We start from the raw sequence: 6,000 nt of genomic DNA on the forward strand, positions 1-6,000 counted from the left end.
CATTGCAATTTGTTATAGATTTTGAAAACATTCATATTCCTCATCCCAACCACTATAGGTTCTGATACTCTGTACTCAGAATCCACAGTTGTTCAAATGCAAAAGTCTGAAAATCATCCAGAGGTCTCCTGTAAATGGAAGAGAGGCATCTCTTGTGTGGATTCACTATGTGCCGACATAAAGCACATTTATGTGACAAACTCTTTTTCTTGTAACGAGTAATTTTGGTAGAACTAGGATACGGCAGTGTGTGATGGGCAGTGGTAATTTGTCATTCTGTGATTCTATGTCATGGCGATGTAAAGAAGTTGATTGGAGAGTAACTTTTCTTGTTGTTTTGGGGTTCTTGCACGTCTCTTTCATAGACAGTACCATAAGTAAACTATTTGGTCAGTTGTGAAGCTACTTTTGCAGATCGAGGTAATGGAACACAGACTTTTTGTGTGTGCCTGATCGTGTTGAATGAACGTGTGTGTGTGTGTGTGTGTGTGTGTGTGTGTGTGTGTATTAGTGTTGGTGTGTACATAGTTGGTGTGAATGTTGGCCTGTAGGCCTACTGTGCATATTCTATACTGACTATTAGTGGGCAGCAGAGTTTAAAATTCTCATATTCACTCTTGTGTAATTACCATTTGATGGTTACAAGTTACGTACGGTACAGCCATCTGCCAGTCACAGCCAAGTATTTCTCAGTGTATAGTGTTATATGATCGAAAAGACATTTGCCAACAGTATTTACCCTTGTAAGCAGACACATTCTACACAGCATATCTTTTGTGCTAATTAAGGAGTAGTAGGTGATGATGATGCCCCAAAATGTTGATGTATTACTGTAAAAGTGGAAATTTTCGCGGTGTTGAAATTTTCGCGCATTTCGCGCAACCAGAAACTAGCGCGAAAATAAAAGCACGCAAATATTTTTGCTTGCCATATGTTCCAGTAGTTGACGTCTTGATTCCGCGGGATTAAAAACACGCGAAACTCTTCTAACCCTGCCGAGCGCGAAAAATTAGTCGCGCGAAAATATCCACTCTTACAGTACATGCTTCCTTCTCTTCCAAAAAAAATTCAATTTCTAATGCAATTATTCCCATTCAAAGATGAAATACGAAGACTTAGCCCTTTGTTTCAGATTGAAGGATGTAGAAACTGAAAGGAGAGAACACTATACTATGTTTTAATGGGAGTTAACCTCCTTGGCAACAAAAAAGGGGGGAGATAAGAATAGGAGTGTCTTCAACAAAAACAATATTAGAAAATATAATCAACTCAGTCAAACCAAACTTGATGCTTTTTAGATATGCCTATAACTTTGCATCATTTCCATTTCTGGAAGCCTCCCTATCAGTCTCTACTACCAGCATGTAAATTGCCCCTTTTTGCTATAAAACTCCTCCCCCCCCCCCTTTTTTTTTTTATCAAAAGGGGGAAAAATCTTATTCAGGCCTCCAATTATTATTATTAGTAGTAGTATTTTTTGATTGAGCATTCAATAAGGACTCTCAGGAGAAGGGGTAGAAGAATATTTCTCATATTGATGTCACATACTTCCTTTTGAAGTTAACACTGCCAGTGTTTATATCATGGTATGATGCTGTTCAGATCTATCACACACTTTTCTATCATCATCATCCCGTATTCATGTATTATTTCTTGCTTTGTTTGCTCTTTCCCTCAACGAGATATATTTCATGCAAAGTGTCGCTGGAGTTTTTGTGCAACGGGAGTTTTTTAATTTTATGGAAGATCACAAGATCCAACACCCTCTTAAATACGTAGAAATCATTATGTTTACTAAAGCTGAAGTTGATATCATTCGGCTTTTTTGTCTCCGTTGTTGGGGTATACATTGCTTGCTCCAAGATTTCGCACCAAGGGGAAAAAAAAATGTCTCATGGAAGTCATTTTGGGGTCTCAATGTGTATTTAGTTTTGCTCCAAAGCTAAAAGCATGCATGTACCACTTGCATACAAAAATGGGGTCTAGTAACCTTGTATTGTAAGCTCTTTTCTGCTTATATATATCATATAATTGTTTGTTTGCTTGTAAATCCGTTCAGTAGAGTATGCAGTTATGTGTTTAAATGTTTTTTGCTCCACTAGAATTGTTTGTGTCTGCTTTTGTTCTTTGCTTTCTGCCCTTGGATCTAAAAAGAAGAAAAACAACAGCCATACAAACAAGAGGAAGCCACAGACATACACACACACACCACTGCCCCCTTCTCCCCCACACTTCCCACTTGTGTGTTAATTGCTATTAATGCACAGTGATCTTATTCTTTTCTATGCTCTGAGTTCATAGGGAGTGTTACCTTACTGTATCATACTGAGTTTGTTTCCCCCTGGAGTCAAAGTGAGATACGGTCTGCTGCATCTCTCTGTCTAGACTGGTGAACCTTGTTGATTAGCATGGATCATTCACAACATGTACATGCATGGATGTTGCACCGTGAAGTACTTACGCCATTGTGCTAAGTGTAGAAGGATTGATTACTGTGTGTGTTACAGTGAGGTACAATTGTACGAAAAATAAAGATAATATTGGTAATAATACTCATGGATGCCAACTGTTGGACATAAAATGCATCCAAGTGTTCAATGGGAGTGAAAATATCTAACAATTTAACACTGAGAATGTCCCTTGTTTTCATCGTTGCGTAGAAGAACTAGAATATTCATCACTGGGCTGTAGGAGTGAAGTATGTATTGAGTGAGAATATGAATACTTTTTGGTGCTAGATTTTGATTGGGAAAATATGTGAGCATAGGTCATGGCATCAACTCTTTTATGTTGAATGCATTGTGAAGAAGTTTGAGGAGAGGAGATGAACCCCCTTGAGAGCACTATTTGAATCACCTCCTTGCACAGGTATGTGTATAAAAAATTTGTGTAGAGATTTTGGAAGATTCCAAAAAAGCAGGTTCGCATATTAAAATACGATGATGACTTTAGGAAGTCACCAGAACTGCCATGAATGGGGTTTATGCATGCATGATAGAAGCTGCTTTAGCATGCTTTCTGCCTCTTGTTTGGCAGATTACATCTTTCTTTTGTTTTACCTCATTATTGAGTGTTTGTCAGGGTGTGGGTTTATTGAATACAGCTCGTTTGTATGATATTTCAGGGATATGTGGGTCAGCTTGACAATGAGAGTGGGTTCTAGCAGGAAATGTTGAGAAATACTGTATAGGTGCTATGAAAGATATCTTGGTTTTATGTGGTTTTAAGTGACTTTTATTTTGAGTGGTTCAGAGGATGAATGTGTTTTTTAAAATGATATGTGTGTTAAGAGGGAATGTGTTTGAGAGATTGACAGTACAGTGTGGTGAAAAAAAACCGAAGAAACTGACACAAAACGTTGTGCTAAGGTGATACTGTCACTGGTTTAAAACAAATCGTATTAGCTACTAGTATCCAATAAGATATTCACAATTGCTGTGAAGAATATACAAGTATTGTGAAGTACCCGAAGCTGTCTGTGCTCATGTTTTTGTTTTGTTTATTTTTTTCATGTTTCTTTCATACAAGGAATAAAGAATATGCAGATTCATGCAGTGAAATACTAAACCATTTAATTAAATGTGCACACTATGTTGATGTTGCAGATATGAGATACATAGGGAATTACATAAAAGTCATATTAATTTGGTTGGTGTGATATCAGATAGGGCCTATGCCAATGCTTGTCTTCTGCTCTATAAACAGTGCTCAAAACAAGTTATGATGAGGTATTAATGTTCAGCTTTCTGTCTTGGACAGGGCCTTACAACATCCATTATTGTGTATAAGAGGCTATTTCTGCAAGTTTTCTCATGGTCAGGTACACGGTAGATGGTTCTACTATAGCCGGAGTGAAATCAAAACTATTGCCCGCCAAGTACATGTGCATGTGCGGAGCAGCTGCTTGAGCGTAGGCCTACCGGCTGGTATGCCTTGTGCACGAATCTACATTGTTTTAAAGATGACGCAGCACGGTGTCGGCGTACAGAATCCTTGATCTACCATTCTTTACCATAATTTGTCTGTAAAATTTCTTGTGGCTATCAGAAATGTGACAGTTTCATGAAATTTCAAAGCCAATAGTTATGGAAGAAAAGTAGCTGATTTTGTCTTGAAAATATGCTGATTATGGATTTGTCTTCACTCCTGCCGCTGCTAAGTACTGGGATGGTAGACCATGAAAATTGATAATTGGGCATTATGACTGGCTTGTTATGTAACCATGAATGAAGGGGAAGGGGAGGAAATTAAGGAGGAGGAGGAGAATACCTACTTCCTTTACTCTCTGACACTATTGTCTCTCTGTAGAAAGAGCAAACATTGGTGAGGTGTACTGTTATTGACACCACATCTATCTGGTAGTATGATGCCCAAAGTACATAACTTATATGTGTGGATAGAAAGAGTCAAATGTTTATTTGAGGGATACTTACCGGGTAGTTTTGTTGATATCAAGACAGGGGAACATGCTATCGTTTGGCAGAAGATGCCTATTTTAGCGCTAATGCTAATACATATCCGAGATTGGAAAATTGTGGGGGGGGGGGGGGGGGGGAGGGAGGGAGGGAGGGAGGTTGGGGGATTGGACTGAACATACAGGAATATGATAACGTTTGCAGGCCATTCATTTTGTTCTCGTTTGTGAAGAGATGTATATAATTCACATCCATTCATGACAGAGAGGATACAATTAGAAAGAAAAATAAAACAAAAATATAGCCGTTAAGCTGTGGATTCTCCACGTGTAAAATATTTTTGCCAAATTCTTATGACTTATGGTGATTATATCCATTTATAAATGGGAAGTGTGTGTACATTATTGGCAATGTTTCAAGTTTGACGAGGGTATTTGTGCATCAAACATTCCTTACAACATCGGATGTAGTGGACTCTCCTTATATACTGTGATTTTAGTTCTCTGTGTGTGGTGATGTATGCCAGGAAAATAAGGAGTTTGTGGCCTGAAATAAAGGGGAGGTATGGTGTCTGTAAGTCCTCTCAATGCTATTGGAAACATGAGAGATGAAGTATTGTGTATGCCAAATATTTTGTGAGGTTTTTATTTTCGTGATTTTCGCAAGTCAGGTGCTATTGGCGAATTAGAAACACTCGGAAATGTTAAATCTGATCCCAGCATGATGGTGACATGCATGCATATTATTCTCCGTTCAGTCCCGTGCTCCACAATTTTGAATTCAACCACTGGAGAAATTGTTGGGAAGTCCTGATTCTCGAAAAGTAAGATTTGCTGTTGATGTATACAGTAGTCATGAATGGTAAACTCATAGTCCGCATATTACTGAAGTCCAAGGGTTTTAAAGGGATGGTACAGTATTGGTGGAGATGAGAATTGGGCTTTTAACTTTTTGCGAGATACCAAGAAAACACTCATGAAATAGTACAGAGCATACCATTTTAAGAGGAATTCAATGTTTATTTGATGAAAATTGGGTTTGGAATGACTGAAACATCCAAAAACAAAGTAAAACAAAGCGATCTTTATAAAAGGTGGGTCCAACACTTTATTAAAATCGCTCTGTTTTGGATATCTCAGCCATTTCAAAACCAATTTTCATCGAATAAACGTTGAATTCCTCATGGAATTACATGCTCTTTCATATTTCATAAAAGGTTTCTCATTATCTCACCAAAAAATGTTAGAAACCTGAAATTAGGTCTCAACCTAAACTATACGATCCCTATAACATCTGTATGCACATAATGCCAACCAAGGGTCAAGGGTCAAGGGTCAAGGGTCATGATGAATGAACTCTAGGAATGATCAATCACACATTGCAGTCTTTGTTTCCTTGAAGGGGGAAAAAGAAACAACATCCAATAACAGCAAACCCATTCAAACAGGGTGTTAAACATGGCATGTTTGTATACCACAGCCAGTCATGCTCAGTGGCTTATAACAATATGCAGACATTCTGCTTGCATGTGTAATGGCATGTTTTTCAGCTGAATGCAACAGGAAGAAAGAAAAAAAAAAGAAAG

This window comes from Diadema antillarum, unplaced genomic scaffold, assembly GCF_040938485.1.
Source record: "Diadema antillarum isolate AM-2024a unplaced genomic scaffold, OU_Dant_1.0 seq00001012_RagTag, whole genome shotgun sequence".
In the NCBI taxonomy this organism is placed as follows: Eukaryota; Metazoa; Echinodermata; class Echinoidea; order Diadematoida; family Diadematidae; genus Diadema; species Diadema antillarum.